The sequence below is a fragment of the Triturus cristatus genome, chromosome 7 (assembly GCF_964204655.1).
Source record: "Triturus cristatus chromosome 7, aTriCri1.1, whole genome shotgun sequence".
In the NCBI taxonomy this organism is placed as follows: Eukaryota; Metazoa; Chordata; class Amphibia; order Caudata; family Salamandridae; genus Triturus; species Triturus cristatus.
In genome coordinates this window covers 55371032-55385170 of record NC_140590.1, presented here as the reverse complement: position 1 = coordinate 55385170, position 14139 = coordinate 55371032, and the positions used below count along the sequence as shown (strand labels likewise).

General features: G+C 49.3%; 1 protein-coding gene across 7 annotated transcripts in view; it reads left to right on the top strand.

Annotated features, from left to right (window-relative positions):
• Positions 1-14139, top strand: part of ARHGEF1 (Rho guanine nucleotide exchange factor 1) — an 891302-nt gene that overhangs the window by 215968 nt on the left and 661195 nt on the right. The gene's annotated exons all lie outside the window — the stretch shown is intronic.

Sequence of the window (14139 nt, the reverse complement as noted above, 5' to 3'; positions counted from 1 at the left end):
TGGATCTAGTTCAGCTCTCATAGACCTGGCTTTGAGCGGCCTGGCACTGGCTCCCACAGGCCTGACCTAAGGGGCCGCGAGCTGCATGGACCTAGTTCAGCTCTCATAGGCCTGGCCTTGAGTGGGCCAATTCTAGCTCCCACAGGACTGCCCTCTAGAATTACCACCTTTCCTAGTGCACAATACCGGCCATTTGCTCATATTTTAAGATTCAGGAAGGGGGTTAGATACTTAAATAGGAATGCATGTAAAATTCTCTGCAATGATTTCTAATGTATCTCTTCTGTCTGTTTACTTCGATTATCAATCCGAGATAACTCGGTCATCTCTAGAACACGTTTGGAAGGGTTTTCTTCTGGCATTAGCTGTGTTAGTTGTTTACTGATGATCAGAGAAGTAAATAAGAAAATAAACAGGCAGGTGGCGCCCCTGCAGTGGCCTGCCGCAGGCGCCCCTGCAGCAGTGGCCTGCCGCTGGCGCCCCTGCAGTGGCCTGCCGCAGGCGCCCCTGCAGCAGTGGCCTGCCGCTGGCGCCCCTGCAGTGGCCTGCCGCTGGCGCCCCTGCAGTGGCCTGCCGCTGGCGCCCCTGCAGTGGCCTGCCGCTGGCGCCCCTGCAGTGGCCTGCCGCTGGCGCCCCTGCAGTGGCCTGCCGCTGGCGCCCCTGCAGTGGCCTGCCGCAGGCGCCCCTGCAGCAGTGGCCTGCCGCTGGCGCCCCTGCAGTGGCCTGCCGCTGGCGCCCCTGCAGCAGTGGCCTGCCGCTGGCGCCCCTGCAGTGGCCTGCCGCAGGCGCCCCTGCAGCAGTGGCCTGCCGCTGGCGCCCCTGCAGTGGCCTGCTGCTGCCTGGGCTGGAGCTTCGTGGGCCTAGTTCTGCTCTCTAAGCCGGCTGGGCTGGTTCCTGGGAGGCGCTTCGGCATTCAGATGCCCTGGTTTTGTTCAGCTCTTGGGGTTTTATGTTTGTGGGTCATGTGTGTGGTTTCTGCAAGCTCGGCCCTGCCATGCCCTAGCGTGGCACGGAGAAAGGAGACAGGCTGCTAATGTGCGGGACTCCGAGGGCTGGTGTAGGCCATGGAAGGCCCATGGGCGGCCCATGGGCTCCTCACAGCCAGATTGTGACGTCCCTGCAGAAAACCACAACTGCGTCGAGTCGTTTCAACGACCCCCCTTAACGCCATGAAGAGTGAGTGCATGAATGCAGCGCTCTTTTACTTTGTTCGAGATTGGTCTTTCTTTTAAGCTCCTCTTTAAAGCTATAAATGCACGAAACGAAAGCGGCACACCTTACTCGCAGAAGTTTTTGCGCTATCCCAGGTCGGACTCTCGAGTTAGAAAGTGCCCCGCCAACCCCCCACCAGGAATGTGTCCTCTCAACCTGCCCCCGACCCCACTTTCCGATCCTATCTAAGTACAAAACGTTGCCTCCAGCCTGCCCACAGCTCTGCCACCCTCCCATGCCTGCTGCACCTGTGTGTGTGCTGGGCACCTCCAGGCTCGCCTCCTGCCCACAGCACTGCCACCTTTCCCCGCCTGCTGCAGCTGTGTGTGCTGGGCACCTCCAGGCTCGCCTCCTGCCTGCCCAAAGCACTGCCACACTCCTGTGCCTGCTGCACCTGTGTGTGTGCTGGGCACCTCCAGGCTCGCCTCCTGCCTGCCCACAGCTCTGCCACCCTCCCCTGCCTGCTGCACCTGTGTGTGTGCTGGGCACCTCCAGGCTCGCCTCCTGCCCACAGCACTGCCACCTTTCCCCGCCTGCTGCAGCTGTGTGTGCTGGGCACCTCCAGGCTCGCCTCCTGCCTTCCCACAGCTCTGCCACCCTCCTCTGCCTGCTGCACCTGTGTGTGTGCTGGGCACCTCCAGGCTCGCCTCCTGCATTCCCACAGCTCTGCCACCCTCCCCTGCCTGCTGCACCTGTGTGTGTGCTGGGCACCTCCAGGCTCGCCTCCTGCCCACAGCACTGCCACCTTTCCCCGCCTGCTGCAGCTGTGTGTGCTGGGCACCTCCAGGCTCGCCTCCTGCCTTCCCACAGCTCTGCCACCCTCCTCTGCCTGCTGCACCTGTGTGTGTGCTGGGCACCTCCAGGCTCGCCTCCTGCCTGCCCAAAGCACTGCCACACTCCTGTGCCTGCTGCACCTGTGTGTGTGCTGGGCACCTCCAGGCTCGCCTCCTGCCTGCCCACCGCTCTGCCACCCTCCCCTGCCTGCTGCACCTGTGTGTGTGCTGGGCACCTCCAGGCTCGCCTCCTGCCTGCCCACAGCTCTGCCACCCTCCTCTGCCTGCTGCACCTGTGTGTGTGCTGAGCACCTCCAGGCTCGCCTCCTGCCTGCCCAAAGCACTGCCACACTCCTGTGCCTGCTGCACCTGTGTGTGTGCTGGGCACCTCCAGGCTCGACGCCTGCCTGCCCAAAGCACTGCCACACTCCTCTGCCTGCTGCACCTGTGTGTGTGCTGGGCACCTCCAGGCTCGCCTCCTGCCTGCCCAAAGCACTGCCACACTCCTCTGCCTGCTGCACCTGTGTGTGTGCTGGGCACCTCCAGGCTCGACGCCTGCCTGCCCAAAGCACTGCCACACTCCTCTGCCTGCTGCACCTGTGTGTGTGCTGGGCACCTCCAGGCTCGCCTCCTGCCTGCCCAAAGCACTGCCACACTCCTGTGCCTGCTGCACCTGTGTGTGTGCTGGGCACCTCCAGGCTCGCCTCCTGCCTGCCCAAAGCACTGCCACACTCCTCTGCCTGCTGCACCTGTGTGTGTGCTGGGCACCTCCAGGCTCGACGCCTGCCTGCCCAAAGCACTGCCACACTCCTGTGCCTGCTGCACCTGTGTGTGTGCTGAGCACCTCCAGGCTCGCCTCCTGCCTGCCCAAAGCACTGCCACACTCCTGTGCCTGCTGCACCTGTGTGTGTGCTGGGCACCTCCAGGCTCGACGCCTGCCTGCCCAAAGCACTGCCACACTCCTCTGCCTGCTGCACCTGTGTGTGTGCTGGGCACCTCCAGGCTCGCCTCCTGCCTGCCCAAAGCACTGCCACACTCCCCTGCCTGCTGCACCTGTGTGTGCTGGGCACCTCCAGGCTCGCCTCCTGCCTGCCCAAAGCGCTGCCACACTCCCCTGCCTGCTGCACCTGTGTGTGCTGGGCACCTCCAGGCTCGCCTCCTGCCTGCCCAAAGCACTGCCACACTCCTCTGCCTGCTGCACCTGTGTGTGTGCTGGGCACCTCCAGGCTCGCCTCCTGCCTGCCCAAAGCACTGCCACACTCCTCTGCCTGCTGCACCTGTGTGTGTGCTGGGCACCTCCAGGCTCGCCTCCTGCCTGCCCACAGCTCTGCCACCCTCCCCTGCCTGCTGCAGCCATGTGTGTGTTGGGCACCTCCAGCCTCGACTCCTGCCTGCCCACAGCTCTGCCACCCTCCCCTGCCTGAATCTGTGTGTGCTGGGCACCTCGAAGGCTCGCCGCATGCCCACAGCACTGCCACCTTCCCGCACCTGCTGCACCTGTGTGTGCTGGGCAACTTGAATTCTCGCCTCCTGCCCACAGCACTGCCACCCTCCCCTGCCTGCTGCACCTGTGTGCGCTGGTCACCTCGAAGGCTCGCCGCCTGCCCACAGCACTGCCACCTTCCCCCTCCTGCTGCACCTGTGTGTGCTGGGCACCTCGAAGGCTCGTCCCCTGCCCACAGCACTGCCACCTTTCCCCGCCTGCTGCAGCTGTGTGTGCTGGGCACCAGCATGGGTAGGGAGGCTTTTGTCCGAGGGCACCGGCTTCACCCTTCTATGCCGCAGAGAGCAGGGCACGGCACTGAGGCAGGGCTGACTATGGGCATCTGCCTGCTTCTGCCCAGGAGGGGGCATCTCTTATGAAGCAGGCCCCCGGTCGACCATCATTCCCTGTTCACTCAGTTGATGGCAGGCATCTGCCTGCTCCTAGGCAAGACTTGATTGTGTCAGACATTAGAAGCTTTACAATTGTATTGTATCGCAATTGCATTTATATAACGTTTACTACCCATGACGAGGCATCAAAGGACTTTTTGGATGAGTAGCACACTACTCCGGAACCAATAAGGGATTAGTGGTGAGTTAGTATAGTGAAATATGAAAGTAATTTAAGTGGTGGATATTAATCAGTAACTTGGATTGAGAAGGGTAGCAGAGGGATAGAAGAGGGACAAAGGTTTGCATATATGTAGCTCTTGTTACCCCTAATGGGGTGTTAAAGCTCTTTTTTTCGATGAGTAGCACGCTACTCCGGAACCCATAAAGGATTAGTGGTGAGTTAGCATAGTGAAATATGAAAGTAATTTGAGTGGTGGTTATATTAGTCCGTGATTCGGATTTAGAAGGATAGCGGAGGGATAGAAGAGGGAAAAGTTTGCATTTATGATTGCGCTTGTTACCCCTAATGGGGTGTTGAAGCACTTTTCTTGGCGAGTATCATGCTACTCCGGAACCCATAAGGATTAGTGGTGAATTAGTATAGTGAAATATGAAATTTGAGAAGTGGACATGTTAGTCTGTTATTTCGATTGAAAAGGATAGTGGAGGGATAGAAAAGTGAAGGATTTACACTTTTATGTTTGGTTTTGTTTGGGGGGCAATAGCAGTAGTGGGAGGCTTGGGATACGTAAAAAGGGATGTGGAGGGGAAGAGCGAGAGGGAAGAATTTAGAGAGGCTTGCTTTTGGGGGATCAGTATAGTAAAAGAGGTGTCAGGTGGTGCAAGGAGGGATAGAGTAGGGGAGAGTCTAGTAAGGGTTATTTTGGCGGTCATAGTGGTGGTATGGGGTTTGGGATGAATGAGAAAGTGAAGGTAATGGATATATTGATAGAGGTATAGGGTGAGAGAGGCTATTGGTGTAATCGAGTTTGGACAGAACAAGGGAGATGGTAGCTTGGACCTCGTGTGGAAATCCCAAATGAGGGAAGATTCGTCGCAGAGTTTTTATAGTAACATAGCTTGATCGTGCTAGTTTGTCCACTTGGGCATTCATTGATAGCTTGCAGTCCATGGTCATTCCAAGGTTTCCTACTTCCTTCAATACTTTAGGCGGTGATCCCAGTTCATCAGGCCATGTGGCAAGCGGGTCATAATGTTTCCAATCGCCACATCTGAGTATTTCTATTTTGGAAGCATTCAATTTGAAATGGCTCCAAGTCATCCATTTTATCCACGGCTCTGAGACAACTGAAAATTGGCGAGTTTCCAATGTCTTTGGGGCATTCTAGTTGAATGAGTATTTGTGTGTCATCTGCATAGTTATAGCACATTAGTTGAAATTGATTGATCAGTACCAGTAATGACTTCATGTAGATGTTGAAAAGCATGGGCGAGATTATAGAGCATTGAGGGACCCCAGCTTTTGTGGAGTACAATTTGGACGAGAAAGGTGGGGTATGGATGACATTAGTTCTGTTTCGAAGGTAGGACGTGAGCCAGTCTAAAGCAGTCCCCTCTATGCTGGCTTTGTAGAGTCTCTGTATCACAGTGTTATGGTCTTAGAATGATTACCGTTTCACATTTTAAGGTGTTTTTCATGGTTATTAGGTTGTCATGCTGCAGGAATGTGGAGTGTATTTGCTCGGCACCAATAGCTAGGTGCTAAAGCAGTTTTTTTATTTGGCTGCATCTGTGTCCTGCATACATCAGCGGTAATACATTGATTGGGGTTATTTGTGCTAAGAGTGTAGTGGTTGTACCTGGGGTCCTAGTTTCACTTGTATTGAATTGCACATCTGTTTGTTCTTGGTTGGATGAAGGTGTGTTATTTACAGTCTATTTGTGGCGTTGATTGTGGACAGTTGTATTGGGTGTATTGTAGTTGTACATGGGGGGGTCCTGGCTCCACTTGTTTTGGATTGTACATCTGTGTGTACTTGGTTGGTTCTATGTGTGTTTTTTTCATTCTACCTGTAGTCGTTGATTGGGGATAGCAGTATTGTGTCCGGTCTCTCCTGGTTTTGGTTGTCTTTTTGTTGGCGCTTGTCTTTGCTTGGATGGTGTTGTCTCTCGTTTGTTAGTGTTTTGTGGCTTGTAACAGTTGTGTGATACCCCATCTCTCTTCAGTGTAATTTGTTTCTGCTGCTGATCCCAACATTTCCAGTAATTACCACCCAATTTCTTGACTCACTTTTCCTATTAAGAATCTGCAAAAATGTAAATTGTGTCCTTATATAATGTTTAGCTGTGAATTCACTTCTACATCAGGCACAATCCGGTTTTCAATCCTGGTACTGAGCAGAATCGGCACTGGTGGCAGTGGGGGATAAACTCAGTTGGGCTCTAGACCAGGGAGGCTGTGCAGCATGGATTCTGTTGGCTCTGTCGGCTGCCTTTGACACCGTGAACTTTTAAAATTGGGTTTCCTGGGGTTGGTGCCAAAGGCTCGGCTTTGGACACACTGATGTCCTAAATACAGAAGAGATGCAAGCAGTTAAACTTGTTTCTTCATTCTCAGACTTCAAAACTGTGGAGTGCCACAGGGATCTACATTGAGCCCTACTTTAACATCTATTTCTTCTTGAGCTATACTGATGTGATCTTTGTCAACACATTTATGATGTACGCAGATGGCCCACAGCTCATCCTTCCGCTCGACAGGTCTGCAAAAATTAACAAGCATATTTTAGATGCTACCCATCAGAAGTGGCCGTATGGAGCTAACAATAAAGCCCTGAAACTGAACACGGAGGAAACCGCGGTGCTTGTTTTGGGGCAATCCAGAGCAGTTTGTTCAAATGACCGTTGGCCATCCGCTATGGGTGTTTCAGCAGCCCCAAGTACTATTGTTCAAAACCTTGGTGTGTAGATTGACAACACAGGTACTAATGACCCAGGTAAATAAGGCAACATCAGCATGCTTTTCAGTTTTTTTTCTTTAAAGAACGCTATAGATCATGTTTTCTATTCTTATGAGTGCCAGAAACTAGTATTTCAAGCCCTTATTGTTTCTGCACTTGATTATGATAGCAGTCTATATTTTGTTGCCCTGAAAAGGTTGATAGCTGAACTGCAGTGATACAGAACATTACAGTTCATATGATTTGTGTTTTTATAGACAAGGGCACGGACCTCCGTGTAGGTGCCAGTTACACTGGCTTCTGGTTGCTAAAGGAATTTTATTCATGGCTCAGCCTTACCCACCAGGTAGTGGCCTAGTTAGGCCATGCTTATGTCCATAAAACATTTCAAAGATATGCTCCGAATCTCCATCACTCCGCTTTTAATCTTGATTTGGTCATGCCACATTTCAAAGGAGCAAGGGCCGGTGAACTGTTTTTTAGGTCTCGGCTCGAAGGCTGCGCTTGCGCATTCTCGATCCGAGATTTAATGACTTGGAGAAGAGGGGCTTGAACCCGCCCCTCTTCTCCCCTGTTCTCCATTGGCTGGCCTTTTCAATGCTGGCCAGCCATTGGAGAAGAGGTCCCGTCACTCCGATCAGGCACCGTCCTTTTCGGATCGGGGGCGTGTTTTTTGCAAAAAGTCTAATTATCTCCTCCAGCCAATGGCAAGAGGAGATAACAGCAAAACACGCCCCCGAATCCGAAAACGACGCTGCCTTTCTCCGAGGCATTTCTGCTTCGCCTCGGAGAAAGGCGGCGGGGTTAATGGCGTCCTCTCCCCCTTGCATACAGTCACGTTCATTCGTCGGCTTGGTAACACGTTTGCTGCTGAGTCATGCTTATGTGCGTACGATGGGGAGAGGGGGGGTGGGGAGAAATGTATACAGGCTGCATAATTAGGTGTTAGAATATCAAAAGGATACTAATGTTTACAGATTACATTTTCTTGCCGCACGCGTTTGCCAATCCAGATTAATAATTTGATCCACGGGTGCGGCATAACTTCACTTTGCCTGTAGATAGGTAACGTAAAAATTAAAATTAAGCGGGTGGTATTACTAAGTAATTGGATTGTGGGCAAAAATAAAACCACAACAGTAAACATTTAATGTATCTAGCATGAACAGTACACACTTTAGTACTGCTTGTTTACCGACTAAATAGCGTTATTATCCCTAAAAAACAGCGATCGTGCATTTCTCTTTTCTACTTCCGGGTCACGGGAAACAGAAAAACACAAGCGATTCTAATCTGTATTTCTAACCGTCGTCGCCACTTCCGGAAACACAGACCGGAAAACTCGCCTTTGCAGTAAAGCTGGGGGTCGGGGCACCTTCACGCTCCTGCCTTTGAATGTGTCTACTGCTCAGCCCGGGAGTCCTCAACTCAGAGGATAATCCGCCTTCGCTTCCCACCACTCACCGCACTATTCAAAACAGTTGCCCTCTCCTCTGCCAGACAGCAGAGCCACCGCTTACAGTACGTATCTTATGAGCTCTCACTTCTAACAGCCGAGTAGCCTGCAACCTGATGGCACGGGTCTTGGTGGCACAATGGGAGAGGTGTGTTGGTGCAGCGCGTGCGCTCTTTAAACAGCAGAGCTATCTCTCATGTACGCAGATTACACCGACCGTACAGCCAGCACTCCGGCTACATGTCTTACAGCCTCCCTCCACGATGCTCTGTGTTTTTAAGGCGGGGCCTCGGCTACATGTCTTACAGCCTCCCTCCACCATGCTCTGTGTTTTTAAGGTGGGGGCGCAGTTTTGGGATTGAATGTCTGCGCATCACTTGGAGGGGTCATTAGAGGTCAAACTGTTCTCTTTGGCAAAGGTTTCACCTTTATGTTTTTTCCTTTTTAATTGTATTCAATCAATCAACGTTAATTGTTTGGTTAATTAATTAAAACCGTAACAAGGTTACTAAAGAACACACCAAGAAATCTGTAAACGCACTTTGACCTCAACCAAGACTTACACACTCGATTCTCCCTCTCACATTACTTCCTCACCACCCCCACCCCACACACTGTGGCCATGTGTTTAATTGCTGCATTGCTTACCTTCAGATATACCCGCCCCTTACCCATACTTTCACCATCCTAGTCCTCAATTAAATTGTTAATGTTGGGTTTTGTTTCAGACAAATCTGTAAAAAATCCTTACTTTTGCATGAGAGGCCAGTATTGGTGCACAGTGTGAGAAGCAGATACTGATGTATGAGGGCCAGTATTGGTGCGCAGTGCGAAAAGCTGACAATGGCTTTGCATGAGGGGCCCTATGGTGCACAGTGCGAGAAGCTGCTACTGTTGGAGAGTGTGAGAAGTCACCGGTGGGCAGTGAGAGTGGCACTGGTGAGCAGTGTGAGAAGCTGCCATTGACAGCTTAAGGAAAAGGTACCTGTGGACAGTGAGTGTCTGGGGCTGGTGTGCGGTGTGAGAAGCTAGCACAAGTGAGTAGTGTGAGGAACCAGCACTGATGGGCACTGTGGGAACTAACAGTCGTGGGTTTTATAGTGCGTCTGCATTGGTTGGTAGAATGAAACGCTGTCCCTGGTGTACAGTGCAAGCAGCTGTCATTAATGAACAATGTGAAAAGCTAACACTGGTGATTGGTGTGAGGAGCTGTCATTAGTTGGTAGTGAGAAGCTGGCTCTGGGAGAGAGTGAGATGTTGTCACAAGCGGCTTTGTGAGAAGATTGTACATTGTGTTACACAGAACGACCTTAAACCAGCGAGGTTTCAAAGAAATGTGCAGAGTAGGTTTAAGAGAACAGCGTACATGCATTGACCGAAAATTAATAAAATGCAGAGTTCAGAATTAGAAGCTCACAACCTCTCACTCACTACCTCAATCACTCTCTATCTCACTACCTCACTCTTTCTATCTCACTAACTCACTTTCACTCTCTCTTTCACTACCTCTCTCTCTATCTCACTACATCACAACATCACTCTATGCTTATATATCACTACCTCACAACATCCCTCTCCCTCACTACCTCACTCTCTATCTACCTCACTCTCTCTATCTCACTACCTCACTCTCTATCTACCTCACTCTCTCTATCTCACTACCTCACTCTCTATCTACCTCACTCTCTATCTCACTACCTCACTCTCTATCTACCTCACTCTCTCTCACTACCTCACTCTCTATCTCTATCTCACTACCTCACTCTCTCTCTGCTAATGCAATAGGTATCACATATGCAAAAAAAAAGCTAATGCCAATAGAAATGAAAATGCCATTTATTTAGGGATACAAAAATGATAAAAAATAATGAGCAATACCAATAGCTCTACCTATAATATTGCCGAGACCATTGCATTGTAAATGGGAAAAGGGCCAGATGCGCTTCTAGGAGGGGGTGGTGGTGGGGTGATTTCAAACCTGGGACAGACTCCTTTGGTCATGCTTCGTGTTTCATGCAGACTTTGTCTAGACGAGTGCAGAAAACAGGGTTGTCTCTCACACCACAGCCACATGTGCACACCGAACAGGCAAAACATTTTGTGTGGCTTCCTTCACAACTCAGACAGCCAGTGAAACAGAAATACGCAAAATAGGGTGCATCTTTAGTGGCAGCAACTAAACTCCATTTTTGGTATCTCAGGCAGCCTTCTTTACTTGTGCTTATAGGACGTGGCTTGGATGTCAAGGTGTTAACTTAACCCAATGGTCGAAGTGGGGGGAAAAAAGTAGGGGAACTGTAGGCGGAGAATCAGAGGGCGGGAATAACCCAAGGATCGGATCAGTGGGCGGAGCAAGAGGTGTGGCCGGAATGCGCAAACATCCCAATTGTTTGTATTTGTTTGACATTTCACTGCCCAGTTTAATCAACCAATGGATACACATGATTATTTAAGGTTATAATGAGTTATTGACATTAAAATATACTCACAAAGTGGGATATGTTTCTAATCACAGAATGTTCAAAATACGATACAATGTGGAAGCACAAGCCAAGTGTCTCTGAGTCATGGAGTTTCTGTCATCAGCACTTCTCCCTTTTTCCACAACAGCAGTTCAAACATGAATGGCAAAATATCCTACATTGCAAATGTTTTGTATGAGAGAGAATAAGCTATTGACATTGTAAATAACAATGCCGTTTCTCTAAATGTTTTAAAAACAAAAACATGACAAAAATAATGTCATGAGCAATGCCAATAGCTCTAACTTTACCAATGCCGAGACCATTGCATTGTAAATGCTTGTTGCCTGTTTGCTGTCGAGCACTGCAATGCCTTTCCCCCTTCCCTCAAGAAGATACATACTCATCTGTAGTTTAGAAAAACTGTAAAAGCGCTGCTTTTTAGGTTTCGCCTGAGCCAGCGCTCATGCGCTGCTCTGCAAGACTTTTTGTAAGGTGGCTTCAAAATCTGACTACACGCTCGTGCGTGTGGTTTATTTTTGGTCAGAGGCTATTGGCCGTTGCGTGCGTCTTTCTAAGAAAGACCGCATGCAATTGGGCAAAGGTAGGTGCAGGTCCCGCCTTTGCTCCGTCCACGGCCTATTGCTTGCGGTTATCCGCACAGGCACCATCTGTTTTGAATTATCGTGCCCAGACGCGTGCACGATAATTAAAAACAGATGTCTCGCTGTGGCATGCGCACCACTCGTTGGTGTTTAAAATGGAGTCACCCTTAACACGCGCCATAGGTGACACGCCAGCGCTGTGATGTGGAGTTTATTTAGCACTTGCGGCGACAGGCACTAGTCTGACATAAACTTGTGGCAGCAGCACATTGTGTAACAAGCACTCGCTGCCCCATCATGTCTGACGTGCACTCACTGTGCTGTGCGCCAAGTATGAAAAGTACTGCGTGAGCCACTGAACCTGGTATACGCTTTGTAATAAGCACTCATTGCATTATGCACCCTGTACTATGCACTACGTGTGACTCGCACTTACTATGGCATGTACAATGTGTAACAATTCCTCCAGTGTGATATACACATTGAGACAAGTCCTCTCTGCAGCATACAATTAGTGTGACCAGCTGTATGCGAGGAGCGTTCCAGCCGTATGTTTTCTCTTGTACTTGTAAAACGTGCGCAGTTGGTGACATGAGCTCTCTGTGACATGGATCATTTACCACCTCTGCACATCCCGGAAAGAGTGACACAGAATCCCCCATTTTGAGGCTGACAAAGGAACCTGTATGATTGTAGACGGCAATCAACGCACATCAAAGCAAGTTGCTGTGAATTAAAGAGGGAGCTGCGCGCGCGGCCTCGGTGAACAGTGACTCACAGCACTCCGAGGGGCAGTGACTCACAGATGGCCTATGTTACCTCTGAAGACCGCCTCGGTGAACCATGTCTCCGAGAGGCCATCAACCACGCTTGTTACGGCATCTGCTCAGTTAGAACGGAACATGTGTACGCAGGAAAGCGGCCTCTGTGGGTGTGCTGAAAAGAACTCATTGGGATTTAAAACAAACGTTGGCATAGCCAATAGGTCTCACCTTTGGGACCTTATAAGTGTTTAGTTATCCAGCACAATATCCTTGGTGCAACAACATTGTGTTGCATGGCTAAAAACTTATAAGGTCCCAAAGGCGAGACCTATTGGCTATGCCAATGCTTGTTCGGTTTGGTGTGACAGGGCAGGCATTGTAGACCGTATGGGATCCACAAAAAAGGGCTTTATGAAGTACCACTGAAAGAAACACTTTGACTCTGCCCTAATGTGGATTTCGTGAAGTACAGATTTTGATTGAGCATACGTTTGGTTACGATGACAAGCGATTGATCAAGGCTATAGGCCTGAATTGTTTAGTTTGAAAAGTTACTTCAAAGGCAATATAGGTGACTTTACTATTGTCAAAAGCATATGTTAAAGCTAATAGCCTTGAGGGTGGATTGTCGTTACACTGTAATAAAGCTTGAAGATTTTGTTACAGAAAATCTCAGACTGCCATAGTAGGCAAGGGTTTTTGTTTTGATAACAGACTGTGACCAACCATCTGAATGGATTTGCACCCTGCAAAACATTTTTGGAAGGGTTGTCTATTGTTTTGCCAACTGAAATTTTGTGCACATTTGTAATGGTTTTATGTTAAAAGAAACTATAAAGTGCTTTGTTGGCCCAGTTGTCCCGTAGCACTGTTGAAACCTTTGAAGAAGGACATTTTAACTAGAAAACAGAAGTGTTTTATGCCCTTTTTCTTAAAGACAGTCAGTCTGCCTTAACCCTAGAGTCAGCTGGTTCCAGAATTTAGATGGCCAGGACCAAGGAGGCCGTTCCACCTTTAAGAGCTTTCTTAAACCTAGGGGTCTGAAGTACATTGACTGAAGAAGATTTTAAGTATCTCCCAGTAGTATATGTAATCAGACGGGCTTTAAGAAAGTCAAGAACATGGCCAAGTAAGCATTTCTGGACAATACAGAGGGACTTAAACTACCCCGGCTTCCGCTTCCGATTCGAACCCGAGTGCCTTTTAAGTGGTAGAGATATGGCTTTCAAGAATCTGGGAACCTGCAGAATATAACGTGCGGCGTTTTAGTTATTTCATTTGATATTTGGGACTACCCCAGTGAAGGGCATTGCAGTAAACCGGCCTAGCCCTAATGGTAGCCGTTACCACAAAACTTTTAGTGCTTTCTGGTAGTAAACCCAAGATCGGTTTAAGCTTTCTCGGCGAGAAGTAACACGAGATATCGATTTCCAAATTTTCCCAAGCTGTGTAAGAAGTTTAGGCTTGACGCCCAAATAGTCAGGCCAGGAGGTAGAAGGCTATACTGATTACATTATTGCTTAACATGAGCACGTTCGGTCTCGCCACATTACTCTTAACCCCATTGTGATTCATCCAAGACTTTGCTTTGCAGATATGCTGGAAAGAGATCGGAAGAGCCGTCAGTTCCAGAAGTAAATTGCATGTCATCTGCATAAAAGTAAAAGGAACAACTGCACTTCATTACAATATCTAAAAAAGAACTTATTTAGATAGTAAATAATAGAGACCGATCCAACCTTTTAGAGACGTCTGTTATTAGAAAAGAGGAAGACAAAAATGGATGGACCATTACTCTTTGGGTACGATTCTTCAAGAAAGATGTAAAACAAATCCAGCGCTAAGCTACCCATTCCAATATTTTTAAGTCTCAACGAATTAGCTTATGAACCACTGTTTTGAAAGCTGCCAGTAAATACAGAAGAATCAGAATATAAATGGAATTATCATCGGGATTTCTCAAAAAATCATGTTGCAACGCTATTAAAGTAGATTCGGTACTTATGTGAGGACGGAAACCAACTTGGGAATTATTAAGAAGATTCTTTGATTCAAGATAATTTGAGCT